The sequence below is a fragment of the Peromyscus californicus genome, unplaced genomic scaffold, assembly GCF_007827085.1.
Source record: "Peromyscus californicus insignis strain IS unplaced genomic scaffold, ASM782708v3 Scaffold_11__1_contigs__length_118956290, whole genome shotgun sequence".
NCBI lineage: Eukaryota > Metazoa > Chordata > Mammalia > Rodentia > Cricetidae > Peromyscus > Peromyscus californicus.
In genome coordinates this window covers 118,809,913-118,829,533 of record NW_026294402.1, presented here as the reverse complement: position 1 = coordinate 118,829,533, position 19,621 = coordinate 118,809,913, and the positions used below count along the sequence as shown (strand labels likewise).

Sequence of the window (19,621 nt, the reverse complement as noted above, 5' to 3'; positions counted from 1 at the left end):
CATGAAAGTGAATACCATCAGTGTCTGGTTTTATGTCCAAAACTGTAGCTTCTGACATGCCTTGGGGAGGGCCATGATGCTATAGTAAGCACCAGAAAATCCAAATGCACTCTTCGTGGGTACAGTTGCAAAAAAAACAAAAACAAAAACAACAACAAAAAAAAACCCCTCAGATCTGGATGTGGCAGAAATTCTGTTTGGTACACATTGCTGGCCTAACTCTGGGTGGACAGCAGGTGATGGAAATAATGAGATGGACCCTGGCTAACCACAGCTAGTTGAAGTTCTACCCAAATAATACTGGCTTTGCCGGAACCATAAACATGTGGTAGGAGAGGGACAAGAATGTGGATTACAACTCATTTGTAGTGCAGCTCAGGTATGTATCATTATTTCAGAAGCAATACATTTTGAAAAGAAACGTTTATTTTAAAACATAAAGTGGCAAACCTTTATCTATATCACTAAGAGGAGAAGAGAGAAGATGCAGATAAGTAAAACCAGATGAAGGTGGAGTTAACTTTAAGCAAAAAACAAAAACAGTGGTGGTACATGCCTTTAATCCCAGCACTCAAGAGGCAGAGGCAGGCGCATCTCTGTGAGTTTGAGGCCAGCCTGGGTCCAGGGCAGCTAGAGCTGCTACACAGAAAACCCTGTCTCAAAAAGAAAAGAAAAGGAAAGTGACAAAGCAAAACAACAAAAACAAAAGGATATAAAAATACATTTAAACATGTTAGCATTTTGGGCTACTTCCATCTACCCCAATTACTCTCAGCTTATAGGTTTTATTTTGCTCAAATTGTTTAGATGGTATAATAGCTTGTGTGTGTGTTTGTGCATGTGCATGCATGCATACTTTGGTACTTTCTGTCTTTTCTACTAAGCAAGCTAAAGTTTTTCCTATGTTATAAATTATTCACAAACATAATTTTGGTGGCTATCTATTGATCATTATCCTCAGAAGATTGTAGCAGACACAAAAGCACCTCAGACTTCTTCAGATCTTGCTTCACTGTCAAGAAAATGGGAAATTTTACTATTCACAGAATATTACTGCAAGTTCTCATTTTATTACCCAAGACTTTGGGAAATGTAGCAGAACCTTAGAGCTTTTTATAAAAATTTCCTCTTTTCTTCTTGAGTTAGCAACTTGGTCACTATTTATTTAGCAGATTCTAAAGTCTGAATGATTAAGATTTTTCATTAAATCACCTCCCTTGTTTATAGTAGCTTTGTGTTTACCTTTGTTATCTAATAATATGATGGAATGTTTACAGTTCACTTAAATTATTAACAAATATTACTGGGAACAGCATGTATGAATTCATTCATCAAACACAGACTGAAAACCTAAAGTGTTTGGAGACTCTGCTAATGAAATACAAAGATGCATTGTAGCATGAATCTTAGAGGGTCTTATTAATAAAAACAAACCCGGAGCCAGGTATTGGGGTGGATGCTGGAAGATCAGAGAAGCAGAACAAGCCACAGCTTCCTCACCTCAGCAGTTCCTCAGCTGATCCTGTTTCCTCAGACTGGATACCTCTGAGTCCTCATGCAGAATGAATCTCAGAATGAATGAATGAAACTGCTGCTCAAAAGCCTAAAAGCTTAACCAGCCAAAAGCTTCTAGTTTCTGGTCTTCATGCCTTATATATCTTTCTGTTTTTGCCATCACTCCCTGGGATTAAAGGCTCACTTCTTGGGATTAAAGACGTGTGTCACCATGCCTGGCTGTTTCCAATGTGGCCTTGAACTCACAGAGATCCAGAGGGATTTCTGCCTCTGGAATGCTAGGATTAAAGGTGTGAGTGCCACCATTTTCTAGCCTCTGTATGTAGTGGCTGTTCTGTTCTTTGACCCCAGATAAATTTATTAGGGTGCACAATATTTTGGGGAACACAATACCACCACAATGCATGACATGATAATATACATGTCCTAAAGGGAATGACACTGTGAAAATCTGGAGAAGTGTTAACATAAAGCAACATAAGACAGTGCCCACAAATGTAGACTTCTGTGCTTTGGAGAGCTCAGAGTAAGGAGAACCTCTTAATGGTGGTTTTCATTAAATACTTGATAAAAGAAAAAAGGTTTGATATGAACCTTGGTGGATTTAAATCTGAGGAGATAATCAAGGAAAAGACATGGCCAAGACAAAAGTGAAGAGGGAAACAGAGGGAGGGAAATAATTCATGAGTTCACCCACGCCTCCAGAACCAGAAACTCTTGGAATGAAGCAATCTGTGTTGTAACAAGCTTCTCAGGTGATCCTGATGTACACTGAGGCTTGAAAATCATAGGCCTAGAAAAACAGAGCTTCTGCAATAGAAAAGATGTTCTGTGTAATCGAAAACATCAGGTAGGGTCCAGAGATGCCTGCTGTTGATCTGGATAACCAAATGTAATACATGTGGGCTTAGTAGGCAGAGCCTCAAACTAGATACCACATATTATGATCCAGCTCTGCTAGGTTCAGTTGATTATGGGCCTGGGAAGGAAACACTCTGAGACTCAGCTTCCTAACCAGCATGATTATATATAAAGACTTAAAAAATGGGAGCACTTAATAGTATTTCTTTATCTGTACAATTAATTACACATTTGACCTAGCATTATATGCTTCTAAAAATACTCTGGAGAATAGTCACTCACCTCTTGGTCGAATCGGAGCTGGCGGACTCTGTGTATCAAGGAACTGTTGAGGTCTTGCGGGGGATGGGTGGTTTTGGGGACTGAGTGGGACTTGTAGATTACAAAGCCCAGTGGGTGTTGGTGGTGGATAGACCTGCCTGCAGGAGTCTTGCCTGCTGGCCTGCAACTGGGGCTGCAATGGGTGGGGGTGGGGGCACGGGTTGTGCATTGGGGCCTAGAGACTGGGCTGACCAGCTGGGAGAACAGTCACTCACCTCTTGGTCCAACTGGAACTTGCAGAGTTTATGTCTCAGGGAGCCGCTGAGGTCTGTGGGGTGGGAAGGTTTGGGGGACAAAGTGGGCCTTGTAGATTACAGGGTCCGATGAGGGGGATGGTGGGGAGGCCTGCCTGCAGGAGTCTTGCCTGCTGACCTGCAACTGGGGCTGCAATCAATCTTATTTTAGAGCCCTTAAAAAGTGTACCAATGCCTAAATTTTTATTCTGAAAAATTTTGTGTGGACTGTTTGCCAAAATCATATTTTTTTTTTGCAAATTGTGAAATACATTTATCATCCATGCTGTATGTAATGAATAAAGCATCATAGTGTACAAAAATCTTCAAGTGAGCTTTTTGAGACTGACCAACAACTTCAGAGTTTGTATTTCAAAGGTTTGGAATGTGGCTGAAAATGAGCACTCTTGATAAGCTGTCAGTCAAATCTTCTACTTTGGTACTTTCTCTGGGAGTCACAGACTTAGAAGTAAACCTGATACTAAGCAAAGCTCATGGAGTGCTGGGAACTTAACCAGGTCCTCTGGAGGAGCAGCAAGTTCAGTATAAAGAGTCAATCATCTTGAAATGAGAGTCCATCAAAAAGAGCATAAGACAGTTATCAGACAAGGACATTTCCAGCTTTATCTCTAAGCCAGGGAAGGCTTCAGAGGTCATTTAAACTAATGCCAGTCTCTGAGATGTAAGGCAGGGAGACAGAAACAAAGAAAATCCATTTCTACTTTTAAACAAAATTTCTACTTTAAATTTTTTTTAATAAAGAAGTTATACTACTCTCCCATGAAAGATATTTGAATTCTCAATTGGAAAAGTGCAGAGAATTCTTTTTCTCTGGGATGCTACTCATGGACCATTTCCACTTTGTTGTCTCTTGGTGGAATACTCAGGGATAGGGATAGACGTTTGTAAAACAATTCAATTTCTGTTCCTCTTTTTCTATACCATTATCTTCCTCTTTTGGTTTCTTACTCTTGAGCCCTACCTTCTGTGAAATGTTTCAGTTCCCTCTCTATATTTTTGGACCAATTTTCTATCTTTCAACAGATGTGTCATGGGTACTTTTTTACTTGGCTCCGTAAGACCAAGACCCCAGTGGAAGACTCTTTATGAGAAGAGATACAAAATGGGACCTTTATTTCAAAACCTCTGATTTAATATGTTAATTTTTACTTTGTATGTTTGTTTGGAGTTTTTGTTTAGCTTATTATCAAGGCTTGGGTTTTTTTTTTCTTTATTATATTTTACATACCAACCACAGTTTCCCCTCCCTCTTCTCCTCCCCTTCCCTTCCCACACTTCCCTTTTATTACCCCTCCCCCAATCCACTCCTCCTTCCTCTCCATTCAGATGGGGTAAGGTCTCCCTTGGGAATCCACAAAGCTTGGCATATCAAGTTGCAGCAGGACCAAGCCCCCACCCCCCATCAAGGCTGAACAAGGCATCCCACTGTAGGGAATAGGTTCCAAAGAGCCAGCTCATGCATCAGGGACAGGACCTGGTCCCACTGTTAGGGGCCCCACAAAAGACCAAGCTGCACTGCTGTCACCCAGATGCAGAGGGCCTAGATCAGTCCCATGCCGGCTCCCTAGCTGTTTGTCCAGAGTCCATGAGCTCTCATAAACTCAGGTCAGCTGTCTCTGTGGGTTTTCTCCCTTGCTCATATAATCCCTCCACCCTCTCTTCAATTGGACTCCCAGAGCTTGACCCTGTGCTTGGCTGTGGCTCTCTGCATCTGCTTCCATCAGTTACTGGATGAAGGTTCTATGATGACAATTAGGGTAGTCACCAATCTGATTACAGGGGAAGGCCAGTTCAGGCACCCTCTCCACTATTGCTTGGAGTCTTAGCTGGGGTCATCTTTGTGGTTTTTTTGGGAGTTCACTGGCACCAGGTTTCTCTCTAACCCCTTCAGGGCCCCCTCTAGCAAGATTATCTCTTTTTTTTACTCTCCCCCTCTGTCCTGCCCCCAGCTCCTACAGAATGGGAAAAGATCTTCACCAACCCCACATCTGACAGAGGACTGATATCCAAAATATATGTAGAACTCAAGAAACTAGACATCAAAATACCAATAATCCCATTAAAAAATGGAGTACAGATTTAAATAGAGAATTCTCAAAAGAAGATACGACTTTTTATCTTCTTTGATTAAATTTATTTCTAAGTATTTTATTATTTGTTTTATGATTATAAGTTGAATTATTATTATTTTTAAGTTTTCTTTTTTGGCTTTGTATTTTTTGTACATATATTATAAGCCATTTTATATGAGTTTATGTCTTGTAACATTGCCAAATTAATTTATCATCTCTAAGAAACTTTTCTTTTCTTTTTGGTATGGACTCTACATGAAAGATCATATAATCCATAAGCAGAGATGATCTCACTTCTCTTCTAATTTCAGTGCCTTTTATTCATTTCTTTTCTCCTATGTGTGTGTGCATGTGGGGGTATGAATGCAAATGCACAGCTATACAGTGCACATGGAGGCCAGAGGTCAACTCCAGATGTTTCATAGACAACATGCACCTTGGTTTTTGAAACAGGGTATCTCACTGATCTGGAACTTACCAATTTGGCTAGGTTGGTTGGCTAGTGAGTCGCAAGAATCCGCCGATATCTACCTATGTAGAGCTGGGATTATAAGCAAACATTACCATTACTAGGCTTTTCCCTCTTCTATTGGTTCTGGGACTAAACTTAGGTCCTCAGGCTTGTGTTGCAAGCACTTTATTAACTGAACAATTTATTCAGACCTCTTTAGTAAATTTTCTTGTCTAATTTTTCTGATGAGGACTTTCAGTGCTATATTAAGTAGTGTTGGTAAAAATGTACATTCTTGTCTTATTCCTAGTCTTTTCTGTGGTTTAAAAAGTATTTTTATTTATTTATTTTTATTTTTTCAAGACAGGGTTTCTCTGTGTAGCTTTGCTCCTTTCCTGGATCTCACTCTGTAGACCAGGCTGGTCTTGAACTCACAAAGATCCGCCTGCCTCTGCCTCCCGAGTGCTGGGATTAAAGGCGTGCGCCACCACCGCTTGGCTGAAAAGTATTTTTTAAATGCATACATTTTTTTTTTTAAAAGAGGGTTTCACTTTGTAATCCTGACAGGTCTGGAACTGCTAGGTAGAGGAAGCTAGCCTGGAACAGAGATCCACCTACATCTGCCTCCCAGGTACTAGAATTAAAGGTGGAATTCTACATTCTGCATAGATGGACCGCCACATCTAACTACATTTTTTTTTTTTGTATTATTAAAGTAAAAGGATTTCAGCAGTTTGAAAAGAAAGGGATTGTTTTATTAACTTAACTAGCAACAATGCTGAGAGAACAGAAAGGTGAAAAGGAGAATGAGAAATTTGTGGCAAGAATATTGTATAGATATGTGTGCAGCACATAGTTTAAAATTTTGATAGCTATTAAAAATGACAAAAGAGTGAATTAAAATGAATAGTGGTATAGGGTAGGCAAAATATTTAATCAAAATTGAACATCTAAAATTAAATGACTTTGTCTTTATACCAAGGAATGACTCTCCAAGAAACCCCAGCCTTCAACTCAACCATCCTGATCCCTCATGTTCCCATTGCATGCCCCCCACCACCCTCAGGTTACCCAGGACATCTAATCTATTTTCTCTTCCTAGAGAGATCCATGTATCCCTCTTAGGGTCCTCCTTGTTACCTAGCTTCTCTGGGGCTGAAGATTATAGTCTGGTTATCCTTTGTTTTACATCCAATATCCCTTATGAATGAATACATATCATGTTTGTCTTTCTGGGTCTGGGTTACCTCACTCAGGATGAGTTTCATCCATTTGCCTGCAAATTTCATGATGTCATTGTCTTTTTTTTCCTCTGAGTAATACTCCATTATGTAGATATACCACATTTTCTTTATCCATTCTTTGGTTGAGGGGCATCTAGGTTGTTTCTAGGTTCTGGCTATTATGAATAATGCTGCTATGAGCATAGTTGAGCAAGTGTCCTTGTGGTATGGATAAGCATCCTTTGGGTATACACCCAAGAGTAGTATTGCTGGGTCTTGAGGTAGATTGATTTCCAATTTTCTGAGAAACCGCCATACTGATTTCCCAAGTGGCTGTACAAAATTGCCTTCCCACCAACAGTGAAGGAGTGTTCTCCTTACTCCACATCCTCTCCAACTATCATTAGCGTTTTTGATCTTAGCCATTCTGACAGGTGTAAGATGGTATCTCAGAGTTATTTTGATTTGCATTTCCCTGATAGCTAGGGATGTTGAACACTTCTTTTAGTGTATCTTGGCTATTCAAGATTCTTCTGTTGATAATTCTCTATTTAAATCTGTACTCAATTTTTTTAAATGAGATTATTTGGTATTTTGATGTCTAGTTTCTTGAGTTCTTTATATATTTTGGAAATCAGCCCTCTGTCAGATGTGGGGTGGTAAAGATATTTTCCTATTCTGTAGGCTGCTGTTTTGTCTTGTTGGACCATGTTCTTTGCCTTACAGAAGTTTCTCAGTTTTAGGAGGTCCCATTTATTAATTGTTGCCCTCAGTATCTGTGCTATTGATGTTATATTTAGGAAGTGGTTTCCTGTGCCGAGGCATTTGAGGCTACACCCCACTTTCTCTTCTATCAGGTTCAGGGTAGCTGGAATTATGTTGAAGTCTTTGATCCATTTGGACTTGAGTTTTGTGCATGGGGATAGATATGGATCTATTTGCATTCTTCTACATGTCAATATCCAGTTATGCCAGCACCATTTGTTGAAGGTGCTTTCTTTTTTCCATTGTACAATTTTGGCTTCTTTGTCAAAAACCAGATGTTCATAGGTTTTTGGATAAATGTCAGGGTCTTTGATTTGACTTCATTGTTCCACTTGTCTGTTTTTATGCCAATACCAAGCTATTTTTATTACTATAGCTCTATAGTAGAGCTTGAAGTCAGGGATGGTGGTGCCTCCAGAAGTTCCTTTATTGTGCAGGATTGTTTTGGCTATCCTGGATTTTTTTTTTCCATATAAAGTTGAATATTTGAGTATTTTTCTTTGCAGGTCTGTGAGGAATTGTGTTGTGATTTTGATGGGGATTGCGCTGAATCTGTAGACTGCTTTTGGTAAGATTGCCATTTTCACTATGTTGATCCTACCTATCCAAGAGCATTGGGATTGTAGAAGCCCACAACTGACTCAGTTTCCCAGTTTGAATCTGAAGTATATTCTGAGTCAATAGAGTTCAGGCTTGTTTGCTCCAGGGCTGTGAGAAAGTCCTGATTAGCCCATGGGAAGGAACATACTATCTAGCTAGACTCAGACTGCTGGTGCCAGCTGGAGGTACATTGAGATAGAAGATGAAACTGCCTGCCCCTTGACTCAAGGACAGGATAGATAGGGATTGAATGTCTGTGCATTGTTCTACTTTCTGTCCTTCAAGACTGTATATAAGCTAGCTGTGAAATAAACTCAGGACTGTTTGGCATTAACTAGCAGTCCTCTCGACTCTTTTCTGTTTTCTTCATTGTCTCTACAATCCACACGCCTCCACCCAGATACCCAGTCGACTCGTCAGCAGGCTGACTCTGACATGGGAGATCTTTCCATTTCTGAGATCTTCTTCAATTTCTTTCTTTAAAGACTTAATGTTCTTGTCATACATGTCTTTCACTTGTTTGGTTAGAGTTACCCCAAGATATTTTATGTTGTTTGTGGCTATTGTAAAAAGGTGATGTTTCTCTGATTTCTTTCTCAGCTCATTTATCATTTGTATATAGGAGGGCTACTGTTGTTGTTTTGTTTTGTTTTGTTTCGAGTTAATCTTGTATCCTGCCACATTACTGAAGGTGTTTATCAGCCGTAGGAGTTTTCTGATAGAATTTTTGGGGTCACTTGTGTATACTATCATATCATTTGCAATAGCTAAAGTTTGACTTCTTCCTTTCAAATTTGTATCCCCTTGATCTCCTTTTGTTGTCTTATTGCTCTAGCTAGAACTTTGAGTACTATATTGAATAGATATGGAGAGAGTAGACAGCCTTGTAGTTCATGGACTTTGGCCTGTCAGCTTGGAAACATACATGAAACCAAACTAGGCCCTCTGAATGTGGGTGACAGTTATGTGGCTAGATCTGTTTGGGGAACCCGTGGCACTGGGACCAGGACTTATCCTGGGTGCATAAAATGGCATAATGGATGGTCTTGGTTCTGCCTCAATTTAGTATGCCAGACTTTGTTGACTCCCCAAGAGAGGCCTTACCCTCTCTGAGGAGTGGAGAGGGGGATGGGAGAAGAGGAGGGAGGGGGAACTGGGATTGGTATGTAAAATTAAAAAAAAATAAAAAATAAATTAGCAGAGGAGCCAATACATCTCAAGTGTAAACAGGAGTGGGGATAGCTGAGCTCAGCAGATTACAACCTCACTTCCCTTGCTTTTTTGAGTCAACTGCAGCAAACTCGGGCCTTTCCTGAATGTGCATAAGTTATGGTGAGGTCAAAGATAGAGTTTTAAGGTTGGGGTTGTTAAAGCCAATGCTTCTCAATCTTCATCTGCATAAGGATTCCCCAGACATCTCCTTGGAAAGCTAATTCTGCTTCTATGAGACTGCAAAAAGCCCGAGCCTTGAATTTTTATTTGATTTAAAAAGTTCATTCATTCATTTTGCAGTGCCAGAGATTAAACCCAGAGTTTTATACATTGTAGGCAAATTCTCTTCCATTGAGTTCTATTGCCAGCATGAGATTTGTATTTTTAATGAGCTCTTGGCTAGTGCTGGAACTGCTGGCATTGGGTACAACACTGAGCTTTTGCAGGACCAACTCATCTTCCCAGGAAGTAGAGGTTGTTTTCCTGCAAGTAACTTTGTGTTATTTATATTAGTGTACTTAGAAATAATATTTTTTCATGATGGGATGACATGAAAAAGGCTGAGGTCTACACCAAAGGGTTCTTTAATTTGGGTGGAAATGAGAATCACCTGAGGAATCCAAAGGCCCAGGCCCTGTCAATTTCAAAGAACATGAATCCATAGCCCTCCATTGTTACCATCCTGGCAGGAGCAAATAGATTTTGAAGAGACACTTGTGCCCTTTATTTGGCTGTCAGACTATTAAAACAATGGACTCCCAAAAACTGAATATCCTCTAGTAATTTTATTCTGGGAAAGAGAAAACCTAAAACTTGATGTCAGCCAGAGGAGGCACTTGCCTCTCAGAAAAGAAATTACACGCAAGGCTGACAACTTGTCAGACCACCTTTCTAGAGATACTGGAGGTCAGCACTGGTGAGCAGGACCAAATGTAACTGGGACTGCTTAGATATGAAAATCCCTGGCACTCTATTTAAATTTTAATATTACTTAAGGACCTTGAATATGGATTTCACTGGAGGTCACTGGATCTCTTTGTTCCAATTTACAATATGGCCATACGGAATATTTCTTTCTCTGGTTTTTGCTATTAATTTGGTTGTTGTGATTGGCTTATTGAAGATTGGTAGCCTACCTGGCTTCTTGGAGAACAGACCATGATCTCAAGTTCAATAAAACTATGATTCTGATTCATATTAAAGTCTGAGAACCACTGCACAGATTGGGTGATTTTAAATGCCTCAGTAACTATTTAGTAGCCTTCAAGAATGTGGCAAAGCCCTTCATCTACTGTAAAAAGCAGCAAGGTTTATTTTCCTCTACTAGCTTAGCAAACGGGGCTTACTATGTGTCATGTGTGGTTTTGCACACTAGTGACATGGGTGCACAGAGTTAAGTCAGTCATGTATTCTTCTCATGGAAAAATCATGGCTTTGTGCAAGAGACAACAAGGGGATAACTGTAATAAATTACCTAGAGTTCACACTCTCACAGAAATAATAAGACATCTTTTTATAATGTAGTCCTCAGGGAATGGTTACTGTGAGTCGGGTGCTGAGCTTATAATAATGAATCAGATAGTTTCTGTCCCTGGGAAACTTATGGATAAAAAATAATGTGATAAGGTTAGCATGCCAATGTTGCTGGGAGTCAACTATTGAATGTCTACTCAACAACAACAACAAAAACTCACAGACTTCTCACTCAAAGATTCATATAAAAGATTCATTCAGATCAATATCTGTTAAGTCGCCATAGAAAATAAAATGAGTCTTCATTCAAAGTAGTTTTCACAAATATTTTGAAATACATAGTTGATGTTTTTCCCCAGACCCAACTTTTATGCTCTTTCTATGATCATAATTCATAGCTCAAAGAAAATGAGAGGTTAAAGTTTTTATATATAATCTTTCTTTCATTTTTTTACCTTTGAGACAGCTATATAGCTTAGGTTGGCCTCAAACTCGTGATCTTCCTGCCTTACCCTCAAAAGTACTAAGATTACAGGTGAGCAAACCGCACCCATGTGATGTTTAATCAAAAGAGAATTTCATCTTCCTTTGATCTGACGTGACCTATAACAACAGTATCACCCCAACTGTTGAGTTAAAAACAGATATCAGGACAAAACAGAAATGTTGGGAACACTACAGAAGATAAATAAGATGGCTTATACCTGGTTATGATATAGCCAAATTGACATGATAAGGGGAAAGATGAAAACTAGGACTGCAATAAAAACTATGAAGTTGGTCTCATCAGGCTCTGACCAGCTCCTACAAAACACCCTTTTAGGAATACCTGCAAGACACTGTTGTGCTTTCTGAAGTAAACTGTTTTACTTTATGAATAGTTACACCTTTATACATACTACTACATTTAATGTATCTAATTGTAACACACCGAACTGTGAGTAAGTTGGCTTCTAAGAAAGCCTCCACCCATTCTAGGAAGGAAACCATGACCAACAGCCCCAGGAATGGATAAGGGGAAGAGAAATGACAGACCAAGTCTTATGCATCAAGATACTAGAAGTTTTTTCCCATTGCTGCTCAGCTCAATCTGCCTTTCACTCTGGGGAGTGTACTTTGCTTTTTTTTTCTCAGCTGCCAAAATCACTTTGATTACTTGCTTGCTCTACTTGTGGCCCTTGTGGATTCTTCTTCAGGGGTACAAGAACCAAGCCTGCTGTTGTGATTGTAATGGGAGGGAATTTGGGGAGAAGGCATATTTTACCCTATCTATAACACAAACCTCTCCCTCTTTAGTTCCATTATATTCCAATGTTTTTGAGTTCCATGTCCTCAAATCCATGCAACTTACATACCACAGAAGGGAGGTGTCCTTTCTGCCTTTCCTTACTAGAAGCCACAACTTGCTTTGAGCAGAAATGACTCACTTCCTCTGACCTCTAACTCCTTTGATGTCAAGGTCTGAAACTATATGGTCAGAATCAATGTTATGAGAACAGTTTGTTGTAGGATTCTGGTATTTTCAGCTGTAAACACTCTTGTGTTGGGCCTAGTAGTAAGGTCACCCACCTGAAGCATAATGTGTTTAGACATCAGCCTTTGGTTTGTTTCACCAAGAATAATCAAACAAAAAAGGAAGATACTACTCCAGTGCCAAGAATAAGGAACTGGTTTGTAACATACATTTAGTAATATATTCCCACCAAATATTGAAAATTTGCCATTTTAATTTTTTTAAAGAACGATATAATTTTGTTTGTGAGCACCAAATATACTGTGTCTCATTCTTTGATTTCCAAAATTTCACAAATTCAAAAATCTGTGGCTTTTTACTATGTTGTATAAAACCTCCAATCCAACATGAATTTTTTCTCTTCTAAAATCATGAAATTACTCAATTTGTATCTCTTTCAGTAATGGATTAGTATGTGCTGAAAACTGAGAAGCACTGCAATGAAAGAGATGTCAAGATTACCTATTTCAAAAAACATGCTTTTCAATGAAAAAGGTAAGCTTAACATGTGAAGGGACAGGCAACAGTGCTACATTACACTCTTCCTCAGAGAACAAAGTTTCAATTTATGCACAAGTTTACATTATACTTCAGTTACATTCAGAAAGGCTATTGATCCTCTATTTTTCTATACAATGTCTATATGATTTTTACCTATTAGTTAAATCACATAGTCTCATAGAATGAGTTAGAAGTACTCTATACTGAATTTTATGAAGACTGTGAAACCTAATGTTTTCTTTAAAAAAATTTGTCAATGTATCTTGTTCACAGAAGGGTTTTTAATAACATTTTGAAGGGCTGGAGAGATGACTGAGTGGTTAAGAACACTGACTGCTCTTCCAGAGGACCTGGATTTAATTCCCAGCACCTGTATGGCAGATCACAACTCTCTGCAACTCTAGTTCCATGGGACAGGACACCATGGCAAAACACCAATGCACATAAAATAAAAATAAATTTAAAAAAGATTTTTAATAACATTTTAATTTATTTTATAGCTATGGAGCTACTTAGTGCATTTCTTTCTTTTTTTTTTTTGAGTTTTAGTTTTTGTATCTTTCAAGAACTTACCTTATCACTAAGTTATCTAATTTGTTCTGAAGTTGCTCACTGCATCCCACTGATAAACCCTTTATATTGAAGGATCTAAAGTGATATTGCTGCTTTCATTCTTAATTCTTGTACTTTCTGGTTTTTTTTTTTTTTTTTTGGTTTTTTTGAGACAGGGTTTCTCTGTGTAGCTTTGCGCCTTTTCCTGGAACTCACTTGGTAGCCCAGGCTGGCCTCGAACTCACAGAGATCCACCTGGCTCTGCCTCCCGAGTGCTGGGATTAAAGGCGTGCGCCACCACTGCCCGGCTTACTTTCTGTTTTTATGCAGTTTCTTATCAGTCCAGCAAATGTATTGTCAGTTTCATTGATTATCTTAGAAAATCAGCTTTTGTTTAACCAACTTTGTTTTGGAGTTTGTTTTCCAGCACATTGATTTCAGATCTTTATCATTTCCTTTCTTCTGTTTACATTGGATTTACTTTGACTTGTTTTTGTAATTTTAGGTAGAAGTTGGGATGATTTGAGACCCTTTTCTTTCAAAATATAGGATTTGATACTATTAATTTCCCTCTAAATATTGTTTTACATTGTTCACAAAATAGATTTCAATTTGAAGTAAAGTTAAACAAAAGAAAAGCATACTACTCTAGGAAATCTTAGAATGACAAACATCTGCCAACTAGTACACAATCTTTCAGGACCTTTGAGAATAGTTGTGTGGTAGGAGTACTAGAAGAGCCTGGGGTACAGTCCTAACTCTGGCTACCAAGTCCAGTGACAACTGTGGCTTTCTAGAGAGGACACATAACATAATTTGCTAAAAGCATTCTGTAGTTGTTTTCCCTTCATTGTTAGGAAAAGATTTCTAAGTTCAAGAAGAGTGGGCCTCCTATTGAAGAGCTTTGTGGAACAAAGCGCATACCTTTATTTTTAATTTCTTCTGCAATGTAAGGCTTGATAATGGTAAATATTTTCTTCAAGTTTTTCTTGTTGTTGCTTTACCATGTCTGATTGTTCCCATTTATTGCATTTGTATTTTGCGTAGTAGGGCCTTTGTTGTCTCACAGTAACAAAAATATTGTTCTGGGTCTGGATAGACAACTTAGTGGACAAAGTGTTTGCTGTATAAGCAAGAAGACTTGAGTTTTGATCCTCAACACTCATGTAAAAGCTGAGCATGGCTGTACATGCCTGTGTCCCAGCTCTGGTGGGTGCAGCAGCAGGAGGATTACTCAGGCTTGCTGGCCAGTCAGTCTAGCCAAAGCAGCTAGTTCTGGGTTTGGTGAAAGAACTTGTCTCAAAATAAAGATAGAGCATGCTAGAGGAAAACACCTCTATGTGCATCTAGCCTCTGTACACACATGTCAGAGAAGACACACACACACACACACACACACACACACACACACACACACACACACACCCCAAAAGCATTTTCTGTGTTGTAATACCTTTAGAATGATTTTTTCCTTGTTTTTATTAATACCTTTCACCTATCTAGAATTTTTTTTCACACATGAAACAAGGTAAGAGTTTTACTTTATGTATTTTCAATGTATAGCTGATTTCCCCAATGCCATTTGAAGAATAATTGTTATTCTTTTAACAATTTGGAGTATTGCTATTATTATATACTAATCATCTATAGCCATGAAATTGTCTTGGTTATTTTACTTCATTCTTTTTGTTTTTGTTTTGTTTTTTGAGACAGGGTTTCTCTGTGAAACAGTCCTGGCTGTCCTGGGACTCACTCTGTAGACCAGGCTGGCCTCAAACTCACACAGATCCGCCTGTCTCTGCCTCCTGAGTGCTGGGGTTAAAGGTGTGTTCCACCACTGTCTGGCTATTTTACTTTATTCTTTTATCATCTATTTCTGTACTATTGACTTTCATTTTCCAATTGTGTTTTTTGGTTTGTTTTTTGCTTTTTTTAAACAATATGTTTTGATAACAGAAAACTTTAGGCTTTATTCTCCTGTTTTTAATGTCATTATTTGGTGTCTTACATTTATTTTCCATGCAAATGTAGAATTAGAATTACTTTGTCCAATTTTTTAAAAAAAATACTGAATTTCACTGACTTTATAATTTTATGTAAGATCAGGCATTGCTGTGGAATAATCCTTTAGTACATTGTGAAAAATGTGTTGCTCTCATTGTTAATAAAAAGCTGATTGACCAATAGCTGGAAAAGAAGAGATTGGGTAAGACATGCTGGGAAGAGGAAAGGCAGAGTCAGAGGAATTGCCAGCCAGACACAGAGGGAGTAGGAGATGAACCTACCATGATAATAAAGGTACCACCATGAGGCAGATCATAAATAAGGACTATGGTTTAATTTAAAATGTAAGAGCTAGTAAGTAATAAGCCTGAGCTATTGGCCAAACATTTATAATTAATATTAAGACTCTGAGTGGTGCCCCTTTCTCATAGAGTTTCTCTTCTCTCTCTTCAGCTGGACTCCTGGAATTGGTCTGGTGTTTGGCTGTGGATCTCTGCATCTGCTTCTATCAGTTACTGGAGAAAGACTCTATGATGACAGAATATTCACCAATCTGATTACTGGGTTAAGCCAGTTCAGGCACCCTCCCCACTATTGCTAGTAGTCTAAGCTGGGGTCATCCTTGTGGATTTCTGGGAACTTCCCTAGCACCTGGTTTCTCTCTATCCCCGTGATGTCTCCCTCTACCATGGTATCTCTTTGACTGCTCTCCCATTCCATCCCTGTTCCAGCTCGACCATCTTGTTTCTTTATATTCTCATCCCCCCCCCCTACCCTCCATTGGTCTCCCTCATCCCCAGTTTACTCATGGAGATCTCATCTGTTTCCCCTTCCCATGGCAATCCATGCATCACTCTTAGGGTTCTCCCTGTTAGCTAGCTTGTCTGGAGCTGTTGATTATAGTCTGGTTATCCTTTGCTTTACATCTAGTATCCACTTATGAATGAGGGAAAACCTACAGAGACAACCAAACCAAACTAGTGGGAACTCATGAAATTGAGACTAACACCTGTGGAGCCTCCATGGGACTGGACTAGACCCTCTGCACAAGCAAGACTGTAATCTTAAAAGGTCTTATTAATAAAATCAAACCCGGAGCCAGGTATTGGGTTAAAGCTGGAAGATCAGAGAAGCAGAACAAGATACAACCACCTCACCTTGCCAATTCCTCAGCTGATCCTGTTTCCTCAGACTGGAAGCCTCTGAGTCCTCATCCAGAATGAATCTCAGCTGAACTGCTGCTCAAAAGCCTAAAAGCTTAACCAGCTCTAGTTCCTGGTTTTCACGCCTTATATACCTTTCTGATTTCTGACATCACTTTCTGGGATTAAAGGCATGAGTTACCATGCCTGGCTGTTTCCAGTGTGGCTTTGAATTCACAGAGAGCCGAATGGATCTCTGCCTCCCAAGTGATAGGATTAAAGGAGTGTGTGCCACCATTTTCTGGCCTCTATGTCTATCTAGTGGCTGTTCTGTCCTCTGACCCCAGATAAGTTTATTATGATGCACAATATATTGGAGGACACAATATATCACCACAAAAGACAGTTGTATAGCTTCATCTGCTTAAGGAGCCCCTGGCAGTGGGATCAGGGTCCATCCCTGGTGCATGAGCTGGCTTTTTGGAGCCCACTACCTATGGTGAGACACCTCGTACAGCCTTGAGGCAAGGGGAGGGGCTCGGATCTGCCTCTATAAATATACCAGGCTCTGCTGACTCCTTACCTTCTTGTAGGAAGGAATGGGGGGTAGGTGTGGGGGAAGGCTGGAGGGATGGGAGGAGGAAAGAGGGGGATCCATGCATGATTGGTATGTAAAATGAATAATAAAATTTCTTAATAAATAAAAAAGAAAGAGAGAGTCAAAGGAATAGAAAGAAAAAAAAGACTCTGAGTGATTATTTGGGAGCAGGTGGTCAAGACAGGAAATCTCTGCCTACAAGGCATCAAGGGAAAATTTTGAAATATGCTTAATTGAGTGAAAAGAAAATATAACCATGAGACACTACTAAAGCAGTGAAAGACATAAAAATGTATAACACAAAATATTTACATTAGAAAAGAGGAGGAATCTCTGATTTTCCTGCTCCCCTAAGAGTTAGAGAAGAAGTTAAATAAGATAAATAAAAAGTTTACTAAGAATAAGAGCAAGAAAAATTAACTAAGTTGAAAAAGCAAAAAAAAAAAAAACAAAGAAAACAAATGAAACACAAATCTGATCCTTCTAAAAGAATGGTAGGAGGTGGGAATTTAGCTCAGTGGTGAGATCCTGCTTAGCATGGGCAAAACTCTGGGTTTGATCCTCAGCTAAAACAAGCAAACAAACAAAAAAGACAAAATTTTAAAAAGTCAATATCATTAGTGTTAAGACAGACCAGAGAAAAATCAAAATACAAATTATCAATACAGGAATAAATCAAGAATATTGCTAAAGACCTTGCAGAATCAACGAGAAAAAATACTTTGAAATTCCAGTACATAAAATTTATAAATTCATTGAAATGGGCCAATTCCTTGAAAAATATAAAATATTTGCCTAAAGCAAGAGGTAATTTCATTATTACCTATGACTGTTAAAGAAATTAAATTAATAACTTCTTCCCAAAAATCCTCCAAAAAGAACTATTAAAAACATTATGGGAAATTTAAAAATTATGGAAAATTATCAACAATCTCTACCAGAAAATACAAAAAGAAGGGAAAATTTACTATTCTATGTAGCTGAAATTACCTTAATACCTAAACCAGAGGTCAGCACAACAAAAGATCATTTTAGTTCAAAACTATCCTGAATACATATACAAACATCCTTAACAAAACAGAATTTAGCAAGATTTTTAAAAAATAATTGCACACTATGATGAACTGATTTATTCCAGGGAAGCAAAACTTGATCAATATTTGAAAAAACAATGTGCCGTCAATGCAAAAACACAGTTTTAAACTCAAAGGAAATACAAGATATTTATTCTAGAGGTAAATTTGAATGGCATTGGCTCAGAAACATGGGTTTAGGTTACCTCAAGTTCCACTGTTCCAAAGTTTCATGTAATTTCTATGGTAACAGAACTAAGGAAGTTATAAATCAAGCCATACTTAAGACACAGTGATGCAAACATCAGAGAAGCAGGTTACAAAACAAAGTGGGGAGAACTCTGTCATAGGCCTGATGCTCTCTGACAGCACTCTTGGCCCTTTGATTAGCTGGGAAAACAGGGTTCTGCTAAATTGATACATTTTAAGTGATTTGTCCAGATGTTAGTTCTGGAAGTAGCAGAATGTTAAGTCTGATGCAGAAGAGGGGGATGGAGTAAGGAATGCCTGTTCAGTAGGCCTAAGATTGTCCAACAAAATTATTATTAGGATAATTAGTTTTAATTACTTAGCCTCTGCAAACACAGCTTCTCTTCAGGAATTCTTGTTTATACTGTCATATTAATGGAATAATAAAGAAAAATCATATGATCATATCAATTAATGTAATAAAAAGGCATTAACTAAATCCAATGTATATTAATGGAAAAAGGGAATCTCAGAGCACAAGAAATGCATAGAAATTTTCTCAGTTGATATAAATACACTACAGAAAACCTATAACTCACATTACACATGGTGATGAATGTCATAATATTTCTTGAATAGATAAGGAGCAAAGAAGAGTACACTTTCTCAACTTTATTCATCATTGGATTCTTCTAGCTACTGCAATCATACAAGAAACAGAAATAAAAAATTAGAGTCAGAAAATAAGAAATAAACTGTCATTATTGGCAGATGTTGACATTACTATCTATAGAGAAAATTCCTAAAAATAAGAAATGAGTCTAACAACGTCTCAAATATAAAATGAATTTTAAAAACCAGTTATTTTGATATATGTTAGAAAGTAAAAACTAAATCATTATTAATTAAAAAAAAAATCAAGAGCTAGCAAGATAGCCAAGTGGGTAAAGAAAGGCATTGCCACCAGGCCTGATATCCATGTCCTGAGTTTAATCCTCAGGATGCACAAGGTGAAAGGAGAAAACTGACTCCCACAAGTTGTCCTCTGACCTCTACAGGTATACTATGACACTTACTTACTCTCTTTCCTTCTCTATCTCCCCATGCATGCATATAATACAATACATTTATATATATATATATATATATATATATATATATATATAGCCAGCAGACCAAGGTGGGGTCATCCTTGTGGATTCCTGAGAGCCTCCCCAGCACACCCTGCCTCTTCCTATTCCCATGATGTCCTCATCTATCATGGTATCTTTCTCCCTGCCCTCCTACTCTGTCCCTGTTCCA

General features: G+C 38.4%; 1 protein-coding gene across 7 annotated transcripts in view; it reads left to right on the top strand.

Annotated features, from left to right (window-relative positions):
• Positions 1-19,396, top strand: part of LOC128102265 (zinc finger protein 431-like) — a 118,748-nt gene extending 99,352 nt beyond the window's left edge. For 2 of the 7 annotated variants that reach the window (XR_008215374.1, XR_008215369.1), the window contains exons 3-4: positions 12,662-12,755; positions 15,771-17,474. The gene's annotated coding sequence lies outside the window, so the exon portion shown is untranslated. Of the gene's footprint in view, positions 1-12,661; positions 12,756-15,770 lie in introns of all 7 variants that reach the window. The other 5 variants (XR_008215372.1, XR_008215373.1, XR_008215367.1 and 2 more) reach the window with 5 other exon arrangements.
• The last annotated feature ends 225 nt before the right edge of the window (positions 19,397-19,621 follow it).